Source organism: Ceratotherium simum, chromosome X, assembly GCF_057802395.1.
Source record: "Ceratotherium simum simum isolate JZ-2026a chromosome X, ASM5780239v1, whole genome shotgun sequence".
NCBI lineage: Eukaryota > Metazoa > Chordata > Mammalia > Perissodactyla > Rhinocerotidae > Ceratotherium > Ceratotherium simum.
The window spans coordinates 529,030-541,101 of NC_141940.1; positions in this window are offsets into that span (position 1 = coordinate 529,030).

The window sequence follows — 12,072 nt, forward strand, 5'->3', positions numbered from 1 at the left end:
GGTGAGTGAGAGAAGGCCTTCATGAGAGAAAGAAAAGCATCTGTGAGGGAACATGGAGGAGTTTAGTACCTTGTGAAAGGAGGTGAGGGAGGAAAGGCTTTTTTGAGGGGAGATGAGGGAAGTTAATACTTTGTGAGGGCAGGTGAGGGAGGAAAGACCTTGTAAGGAAGGTGAGGCAGAGAATGCATTAGTGATGGATGTAAGGAAAGAAAGGCCTTTTCTGAGGGAGATGAGAGATTAGTATTTTGTGAGGGAAGGGAAGGGAGTGAAAGACTTTTTGAGGTGAGGTGAGGGAGGGAAGGTCTTTGTGAGGGAACTTGTGAGAGGTTTATACTTTGTTAGGGGAGGTGAGAGAAGGAATGGTGGGAGGTGAGACATGGAAGGCTTTAGTGAAGGAAGGGATGGCCTTTATGAAGGGAAAAGAGGGAGTGAAGGACTTTTTGAGGGTGTATTCAAGAGGGAGGCCTTTGAGAGAGAAGGTGAGGGAGGGTAAGCCTTTCGAAGAAACGTGTGAGAGGGAAGGACTTTGTGTGGGGAAGTGAGTCAGAAAAGAACTTTTTTAGGGAAGATGAGGGAGGGAAGGCATCTGTGACTGGAAGTAAAGATCAGAACTTTGTGGGAGGAGATCAGTGAGGGAAGATCTTTTTGAGGGGGAGATGAGGAAGGTTAGAACTCTGAGGGGCCTTGGGTGATGGAGGAATTGAGAGGGTAGAGAAGGGAGGGAAGGCCTTTTTCATGGCAGTTGACAGAGGGAAATTGAGTGTGAGAGTTATGTCCAGCAGTGAAAGCATTAGTGAGGAAAGGAACAAGCCCTGTGAAGGGAGGTGAAGGAAGTTGGTACTTTGTGAGGGCAAGTGAGGGAGAGAAGGTATTTGACACAATATTTGAAAATTTTAGTACTTTTAGAGGGAGGAGTGAGGGAAGATAGGTCTTTGTTTGAGGAAGTGAGCGAGAGAGAATGCTTTAGTCAGGGTTGTGAGTGAAAGTGAGAGAGAGAAGGACTTTGTGAGAGAAAGTGAGGGAAGTTAGTACTTCTTGAGGTGAGGTGAAGGAGTGAAGACCTTTGTGAGGGAAGTGAGGGAGGGAAGTCCTTTGTGAGGAAAAGTGAAGGAGAGAACATGTTACCGAACCAGGACTTTTGCAAACAGACAACTGAGTATGGTCAAAGCAAGTTGGCTCCCTGTTTCAAAGGTCTATGTGAGGGTAGATGACAGTGATACTCCCTCAAGGCTCAAGACAAGGTTGACATAAGGGAAGCCATGTTGTAGAAAAGAAACCTTATTGTAACTTTGAATGACCTGTGATTAACTTGCCCAGACATGCTCTGTGGATTTTATGGCCCCTCCCACCTGCTATAAGTTGACGACTTTGTTCTCTTGAGTTCCTTAGGAATGTGATGACCTGGGGCAGAGAGTCTATGCTGATAGCCGTCATCAAGGACAACTAAAAGATCAGGGTATAGGGCATTGCTCTGGTCTCTGATGCATATCCAGGAAAACCAAAGACTATCAGGAACTAAGACCAGATGTCTGTCCACACCTGGAGGTCAGATGGATGCCCCCACCCACAGACCAGCTGCCTCCCCCACCCAGAGACCAGCCCTTTATATAACTGGCCTATAGTCTTTGTTCTGTAAGATGGTTCTTTGAGACGTTAGTCAGCCACCTTCCCCTTTGCTAGCAAGCTGCAATAAACTGCCCTTTCTTTTCCACCATCTTGCCTCTTGACGATTGGCTTTTGTCTTGAGGTGAGCAGATTGTGCCCTTTGGGCGGTAACAATAGAGGGAAGTCAACTGTCAGGGGAGGCAAAACAGTGAAATCCTTTGTGAAGGAGGGGAGGAAGGGAAGACTTTTGTGAGGGAAGGTAATGGAGGGGGGAAAAATAAGACAGGACACTCAAGAAGAAATAGAAAGAAAATACACATGGAAGTAAATTCTTATTCTCTTGTCTCAGCCTGTGACAGGTCCAATGGATGAATTAATCCCCAAACTGGAAGCATTTATTGAACACAGAGGCCCAGAAGCACTCTCCTAAACACGTTTCGTGTATTAACTCATGTGTCCCTTTCAACAATCCTTTGACATATGGTCTATTATTACCCCACTTTGCCAATGAAGAAACTGAAGCACAGAGAGGGCAAAGTGAGGATATAGAAGAACTAAAGAACATAATTGATAAGGTATATCAAATTGATGTATCTAAATCTATAGCCTAAAACAATAAACGCATCTTCTCTTTTCAACTGTCCGTGGAACATTCATAAAAACTGACTATATATTAGACCTGTGATATTGTGATTTATAATAAGAAATATTTTTGTCTTCCGCCAGTTCCTGGCACAGAGCTCTTAAATCCCTTGGAATTTCCTGTGATAAGAACATCAAGGTGTCTTTTGTTACGTTAATGAGGTGACTTTTGGAAAGCCCTTAGGTAACATAAGAATGGGGGCTGGTTGCCAGGGGAACCAACCAAGTGATTGGAAAGTTGGAACTTTCAGTACCTCTCCCCCCCCCAACCTCTGGGGAGGGGAGAAGAACTAGAAGTGGAATCAATGGTGTGATGGCCAATGATTTAATCAATCATGCCTATGTCATGAAGCCTCCATAAAAACCCTAAAGGAAGGGGTTCAGAAAGTGCCCAGATTGGTGAATGCATGGAGGTGCTGGGAGAGTGTCATGCCTGGAGAGGGCATGGAAGTTCCCTACCCTTTCCCCATGCCTTGCCCTCTGCATCTCTTCCATCTGGCTGTTCCTCAGTTATATCCTTTTATAATAAACTGGTGATCTAGTAAGTAAAATGTTTCTCTGAGTTTTGTGAGCCACTCTAGCGAACCTGTGGAGGAGGTCTTGGGAAGCTCCGATCCATAGCCAGTCTGTCAGAAGCATGATAACAGCCTGGGCTTGCAGCTGGAGTCTAAAGTGGGGGGGGGGGAGTCTTGTAGGACTGAAACCTTAACTTGTGAGATCAGATGCTATCTCCAGGTAGGGTCAGAATTGAGTCGAATTGTAGGACACCCAGCTTGTGTCAAGAATTGCTTGTTGGTGTGGGGGAACCCCACACATTGGAATTGGTACCAGAACCTATTTAAGACCACAGAGACAACCTTAATACATTCAGAAAAGTAAAAGTAAATAAATAAAATAAAAGTTAATTTTAAAAGTTATAACCACTCCATCACCTGGAAAATTTAAAATGCTGCCTTAAACAACTCTTGATTCAAAGAAGATACCCAAACCAAAATGGAAGATTATCTACAAAATAATGACAATTAAAGCACTAGGTATTCAGACCCCTGAAAATAGGGTTTGAGCAGTGCTGAGAGAGAGTTTTATATTGACATTGATATTTTATATTTTATCTGTGTTAATAAACATGAAAATAAAGGAATAAAGTATCCAACTCAAAAGGTTAGGAAACAAACCAAAAATAAACCTAGGAAAAGCAGAACAAAGGAAAAAGTAAAGATAAAAACAGAAATCAATTGATTAGAAAATAATAGAACTAATAAAACCCAGAAGAGGCTCTTTAAAAGAATAAAATAGATATGTTAGCTACCACAATCAATAAAAAGAAAGAGAAAGCACAAATACACAAAACAAGAAAAGAAAATGGGTAGATAACCACAGATTCAGAGCAAATTGTAGGAATTACAAAGCAATATTTGTCAACTCTATGCAAATAAATTTGGGTACCTGGAGAAAATGTTTGATTCTCTAGGAATATATGAATAACCAAAACTCACCCTAGAAAAGAGAAACTCTATTAAAAAAAAAAAAACCCTATTCTTACAGAAGAAATGGAGAACGTTGTTCAAAAGCAACCCCCATAAAAAGTACTAGGTCTACTGAATTCAGATTGGAATTCAACCACACCTTTGAGATGCAAGTAACTCCAATGCTATTTAAACTATTCTAAGGCATTAAAAAAGTAAAATTTGCAAGTTTTGATTATGAAAAATTCATACCAACAAAGCACAAAAATGTGCAATTACAGATGAATCTCACTTAAGAAAATCATTACAAAAATAATAAATAAAATATAGCCAAACATAACATAGCAGCTCATTTAAAAATTAAAACAACATAACCAAGTGGGGTTTGTTTTGGGGAATGTAAGGATGGTTCAATATTAGAAAATCTATGAATACATTTCACCATTTTCATAGACCAAAAGTAAAAAGTCATATGATCATGATGGATGGTAATTAGTCTTTGGGTGGTGACCATTATGTAATCTGCACAGAAATCAAAATATAATGATGTACACCTGAAATTTATATAATGTTATAAACCAATGTAACTTCAATAAAAAAAAGAAAAGAAAAATCATATGAGCATCCCCACAGATGTTGAAGAGGTATTGAACAAGATTCAGTATCCATTCTTGCTTTGCAAAAATCTCTCAATAAAATCAGATGAGGGGGATACCTCCTTAACATGACATTTCTATATCAACCAAAAATCCAGCACCATGTTTAGTGAGAAAAATATGAGAAGCATCCCCATTAAGGCATAGGACAAAACAAAGACGTCCACTTGAGTCACTATAACTTAACATTATTCTGAAGATGGACAATAAAATCAGACAAGAAAAAGATACAAGTATAAAAATTTAAAGGAGAAGTTAAATTTATCATTATTTGAGGATGATACAACTATTTACTGGGAAAACACAATGGAATCCAAGTGAAAAATGATTACAAATGATGAGAGAATTTAGTGACGTGGCCCACTACGTAACTGACGATATACGAAACTCAAGAGCCTTCATAAACTAAAGCAATGACTAATGAGGGTAAACAAAACACCATTTACAATGACAATAAAAACTATGAAATACTCGGGAATAAATTTAACATGAAGATGAGCGAGAGATAAACTTCAGGAACTTATTAAGGGAGATGAACAGAAGACTTGAACAAATTAATGTTGATAATAGACTTTATTTAACACAATCATATCCAAAATATTATCATTTCAACATGTAATCAATATAGAAAATATTAATGAGATCTTTTGCATTCTTTATTTATACTAAGTATTTGTTTCATTGTGTATTTTACACTTACACTTGTAGCTCAGTTAGGATGTTTCATAGACTCAGTAGTTGCATCTACTCAAACTCTACATGTGGTCTGTGGCTACCATATTGGACATTGCAGATGGAGGGGGTGAGGGGAGGAATAGTCGTGTTCACAAAATACTGATGGGCAGGCAGGTAAATGGGGAGATACATCTTTTTGTATACCTATATGAAGAGGAATTTGACATGATCTATCAATATTTAAGTATATATGTCACTTGACCCCACATACCAATTTATCCTGGAGAATTTATTATGGGGCATTCAGTATTTTTAAGTTTCTTCGTTCATTTGGCAACTTGCATGCAGAAAAGTTGTCAATTGTACTTCACTCCACAGTATAGGAGTACCACCTCACCACATTGTTCTTTTGATCAATGAAAATGGTAACTTGAATCTTTCCATCCACATTTATTTCATTATTATTGAGGCTGATTTTTTTCCATATTTTTGTCATTCATTTTGTTTTTCCTGCTGTGAATTGTCCTTTCATGTTCTCATTTTATTTTATTTTTATGTCTTAATGGATTGGATTTTTAAATTATTTATGTAAGCTTTTTAAATTAGAAGGATGGGGTGTTTTCCAACACCAGCAACCAACTCTCTGATTCTCCAGACACCAACTGAGTGTTCAACAATTCGATTCAGTTCTGACACTAACTACCTGGAATTAGCACAGACTCCACAAGTTAAGGGCTCAGACACAAATTAAGACCACAAGACTGTCCCCCACTTTAAATGCCAGTTGCAAGTCCCAGGGGCCCCACATACTTCTGACCAACTGGCTATAAATTGGAGGTTCCCACGGCCCCCTCCTCAGCCTTGATAATTTGAGAGAATGGCCTACAGAACTCAGAACACACTTTACTTATGTTTACTGGTTTATTATAAAGGATGTTATAAAGGATACACATGAAAATAACAGATGAAGAGGAACATAGGGCAAGGTCTTGAGGTAAGTATCAGACCTTGCCCTATGTGCCTTGTCTGGAAGGGTCCTGAGCACAGGAGCTCCTGTCCCGTGGAGTTGGATTGTTCTACCCTCCTAGCACGTGGATGTGCTCACCAACCTGGAAGCTCTCTGAACCTTGTTTTTTAGGGGTTCTTATGGAGGTTTCATCATGTAGGCATGATATGTTAGGGAGTGAAAGTTCTGGGACCCTAATAAAGGCTTGGTCTTCTGGTGAGCAGCCCCCATCCTGATGCTATCTAGGGACCCACAAAGAGTCACCATATTAGAACAAATATGCTCCTATCACCCAGAAAATTCCAGGTGTTTTAGGAGATCTGTGTTAGGAACTGGGGACAAAGGCCAATATATTTTTGTATTATAGCACAAAAGATATTAGTGTTTGTTATATAAAAGGCAACTATTTTCCCCACTTGATTTGTCTTTTCATTCTTACGTGTCTGGTAGAAGAAGCCCTCACTGATCACAATTTTTCTTTTGCTCTTCTTTGCCATTTATTCTTCCAAATGAGCGGTAAAAGCCTTTTCAATTAAAAAAAAAAAAACTTGTATTCAGGTTCTAAATGCCTGAAACCTTAGATTAATTTGAGTCTTCCCATTCAAAAAGCATTATTTCTCTTCGTTTGCCCAGGTTCTCCCAAAAGAAGCTCTGCAGTCTCCTGACATAGGCTCCTTTCATTTCTTTCTAAGGCAATGTTTTATCCTCGTTGCTATTGTGTTTGGGATATTTTTCCAATGCTACTTTTAAGTAGTTTTTTCCCCCTGGGTTGGAGAAGGATTATTGATTTTTGCATTACTTATTTTGCACTTGATAAATTTGATTGTTCCTCTTAGCTCTATTAGTTTTTCAGTTGATTGTCTTGGCCTTTCCAGAAAGATAATAATATTTACATATGATCATAACTTTTCTTCCTTCCTTTCTGATATTAATACTTAATACATCGATTTTCTGCTTTGTTGCTAGGCTAATATTCTGACAAAAATTTCAAATGACAGTCGTGGTGGAGAGGATCCCTGTTGTTGTCCTGATCTTAATGGGAATGCCCATAATGTTTTGAGATTAAGGATTAAGTTGGCCAAATTGTTTTAAGATAGGTGTTCTTTATCACTTTAAGAAAGTTTTCACTTCATTCAGGTTCAGGTACGTCAGGAGCAATGGAATAAGTTGGGAAGTTTTCTTTTTTTATGCTCTGCAATGGATTAAATAACATTGTGTCATCTCTGTTTAGAAGTTTAATAGGGAGAGTGATGTCAGCATCATGGCAAAGTGCGCTCTTCCCTTAGTCTCTCCCCCATAAGATACAATGAAAAGGACATTCATTAACCTACAGAGGGCATTCACACAACACAATAGACATCTGAGAGATCCACACAGCCATACATCTGAAGGTGGGGGTGCTGGATCCCCCTGGGAGGCAGTGTAAGGTGGTAAGTGGATCTCCTCTCCCTCCCAAGTGGCAGCAATCTAGGATGTGAGACCTTGCCTGGCAGCTGGCGTGAAACTCAGAGAGGAGAAGGGGGAAAAGACAGCCCTCCACGGGAACACTTTAACTCTTGGACTGCTTCCCAGCCCTTGAGAATGCTCCATGGCTAAGCAATTGCCAGGCTGTCTCCCACTAAGCCGAGCAGCCCAGGAAAGCAGATAGTGAGTGCATGCGGGATCATGGACATGCAAAAGAAAGTGCCCCTCCCCCCTCCCACCAGCTCTGCCAGTTGGCCAGAGCAGGGGATCCCCACCAGAGTGCCGGCTCCCACGTGTGTAAAGCAGTGGTGGCCAGCAGGTAAACGCAGATGGGCCCTGTCAGCACAGCTTCCAATGGACAGGCACAGTTGCCAGGGGTTGCAGCGGGCTCAGAAAACACAGCTCCTGCCCCCCCCCATTGGTGGCAGGTGGAATCTGCGACCAGATACTACCACTATGCTACGGCAAAAGTCCACCCCATCAAATAGAATGAAGAAGTATATTAACACTCCAGATCAGAAGGAAAATGACAAGTACCCAGAAATTAATCCTGAAGTCATAGAAGTTTACAATCTAAATGACAGAGAATTCAAAATAGTTATCATAACAAAACTCAACAAGTTACAAGAAAACTCAGAAAGACAGTTCAATGAAATCAGGAATAAAATTAATTAACAGAGGGAATTCTTCACAAAAGAGATTGAAACTATAAAAAAAAATCAGAAATAATGAAGATGAAAAACACAGTAAATGAGATAAAGAAAACTATGGAATTCTTAAAAAACAGAGCTGATATTATGGAGGATAGAATTAGTAATTTAGAGGACAGAAATATAGAAATGCTTCAGATGGAGGAGGAGAGAGAACTAAAAAGAAATGAAGAAATTCTCTGAGAAATATCCAACTCAATTAGGAAATGCAACATAAGGATTATAGGTATTCCAGAGGGAGAAGGGAGGGGTGAAGGAGCGCAGAGCGTGTTCAAAGAAATAATAGCTGAGAATTTCCAAAACCTGGGGAAGGAGCTGGAAATACATGTAAATGAAGCAAATAGAACTCCTAATTACATCAATGTAAAAAGACCTTCTCCAAGGCATATATTGATAAAACTGGCAAAAGTCAATGACAAAGAAAAAATATTAAGGTCAGCAAGGGAGAAGAAAATAACCTACAAAGGAACTCCTATCAAGCTTTCAGTAGATTTCTCAGCAGAAACCTTATAGGCTAGGAGAGAGTGAAATGATATATTCAAAATTCTGAAAGACAACAACTTTCAGCCAAGAATACTCTATCCAGTGACACTATCCTTCATATACGATGGAGAAATAAAAACTTTCCCAGATAAACAAAAGCTGAGGGAGTTCATTGCCACAAGACACCCCCATACAAGAAATGACCAAGAAGGTCCTCATACCTAAAAAAAAAAGAAGTTGTTTACAAAGCCTTAAGCAAAGAGATAAATAGACAGACAAAATCAGAAAATTGCAGCTCTCTATCAGAACATGTTAGCCAATACTTAATTACAACATTAAAGATAAAGGGAAGGAAAGCATCAAAAATAACTATAATCACTTCATTTTAATCACAACTCACAACGCAAAACAGAATAAGTTGTAACGATAATAACTTAGATGGGGAAAAGGAAAGGGATGGGACCTGCTTAGACTAAGGAAATAAGAGGCTATCAGAAAATGGACTATCTCATCTATGAGATCTTTTATACAAACCTCACAGTAACCACTAAACAAAAAATCAGACCAGAGACGCAAATGATAAACAAAGAGAAAACTGAGAAAACCATCATAGAGAATCATGAAGCTGAATTGGCAGTCGGAAATGCACAGGACTAGAAACAAGGGAAATATAGAACAACCAGAAAACAAGTGATAAAATGGCATTATTAAGCCCTCATATATCAATAATCACTCTAAATGCAAATGGCTTGAATTCTCCAATCAAAAGACACAGAGTGGTGGGATGGGTTAAGAAACAAGATCCAACAATATGCTGCCTCCAGGAAACACATCACAGCTGAGAGAAAAACAAAGGTTCAGAGTGAAGGGATGGAAGATGATGCTCCAAGCTAATGGTAAAGAAAGGAAAGCAGATGCTGCCATACTTATATCAGACAAAGCAGATTTCAAGATAAAAAAGACAATGAGAGACAAAGAGGGGCGGTATATAATGATAAAAGGGACACTCCACCAAGAGGACATAACACTTATAAATATATATGCACCTAATAGAGGAGGACCAAAGTACATAAAGGAACCATTAACAAACTTAAAAGGAGATATTAACAACAACACAATAATAGTAGGGGACCTTAACACCCCACGCACATCAAGGGATAGATCATCCAGACAGAAAGCCAATAAGGAAATAGTAGATTTAAACGAGAAACTAGACTAGATGGACTTAGATATATATACAGCACCCCATCCAAAAACAGCAGAATACACATTCTTGTCAAGTGCACATGGAACATTCTCAAGGATAGACCATACATTGGGAACAAGGCAGGCCTCTATAAATTTAAGAAGACTGAAATCATATCAAGCATCATTTCTGACCATAATGCTATGAAACTAGAAATCAACTACAAGAAAAAAGCTGGGAAAGTGACAAATATGTGGAGAGTAAACAACATGCTACTGAACAACCAATGGATCAATGAAGGAATTAAAGGAGAAATCAAAAGATATCTGGAGACAAATGAGAATGAAAATACATCATACCAACTCATATGGGATGCAGCAAAAGAGGGAAATTGATAACAATACAGGCCCACCTTAACAAACAAGAAAAATCTCAAATGAGTGATCTTAAACTACACCTAACAGAATTAGAAAAAGAAGAACAAAGAAACCCCAAAGGCAGCAGAAGGAGGGAAACAATAAAAATTAGAGCAGAAATATATGAACTAGAAACCAAAAAAAAAAAAAAAAACAGTAGAAAGGATCAATGAAACTAATAGCTGGTCCTTTGAGAAGATAAACAAAATAGACAAACCCTTAGCCAAACTCACTAAGAAAAAAAAGAGAGAAGGCTCAAATAAATAAAATTAGAAGCGAAAGAGGAGAAATCACAATGGATAGCACAGAAATACAAAGGATTATAAGAGAATACTATGAAAAACTATGTGCCAACAAATTCGACAATCTATAAGAAATGGATGATTCTTAGACTCATACAACCTCCCAAAACTGAATGAAGAAGAAATAGAGAATTTGAATAGACCAATCACAAGTAAAGAGATTGAAACAGTAATCAAAAATCCCCCAAAAAATAAAAGTCCAGGACCAGATGGCTTCTCTGGAGAATTTTACCAAACATTCAAAGAACATTTAATACCTATCCTTCTCAAACTATTCCAAAAAATAGAGGAAGATGGAACACTTCCTAAATCATTCTATGAGGCCAACATCACTCTGATACCAAAGCCAGACTAAGGACAATACAAAGAAGGAAAACTACAGGCCAATATCGCTGATGAACACAGATGCAAAAATCCTCAACAAAATATTGGCAAACCGAATACAGCAATACATTAAAAAGATCATACACCATGACCAAGTGGGATTTATACCTGGGGCGGAGGGATAGTTCAACATCTGCAAATCAATCAATGTGATACACCACAGTAACAAAATGAGGAATAAAAACCACATGATCATCTTAATACATGCAGAGAAAGCATTTGACAAGCTCCAACATCCATTTGTGATAAAAACTCTCAATAAAATGGGTATAGAAGGAAAGTACCTCAACATAATAAAGGCCATATATGACAAACCCACAGCCAACATCATTCTCCATGGGGAAAAACTGAAAGCCATCCCTCTGAGAACATGTACAAGACAAGGGTGCCCACTCTCACCACTGTTATTAAACACTGTATTGGCAGTTTTGGCCAGGGCAATTAGGCAAGAAAAAGAAATAAAATGTATCCAAATAGGCAAGGAAGAAGTGAAACTCTCACTGTTTGCAGACGACATGATTTTATATATAGAAAACCCTAAAGAATCTATCGGAAAACAATTAGAAATAATCAACAACTACATCAAAGTTGCAGGGTACTAAATCAACTTGCAAAAATAAGTTGCATTTCTATACTCTAAAAATGAACTAACAGAAAGAGAACTCAAGAAGACAATCCCATTTACAATCGCAACAAAAAGAATAAAATATCTAGGAATAAATTTAGCCAAGCTGATGAAAGACCTATACAATGAAAACTATAAGACATTATTGAAAGAAATCTATGACGACATAAAGAAATGGAAAGATATCCCATGCACATGGATTGGAAGAATAAACATAGTTAAAATGTCCATACTACTTAAAGCAATCTACAGATTCAATGCAATCCCAATCATAATCCCAATGACATTCTTCATGGAAATAGAATAAAGAATACTAAAATTCATATGGGGCAACAAAAGACCCCGAATAGCCAAAGCAATCCTGAGAAACAAAAACAAACCTAGAGGCATCACAATTCCTGACTTCAAAATATACTAGAAAGCTACAGTAATCAAAACAGTATGGTACTGGT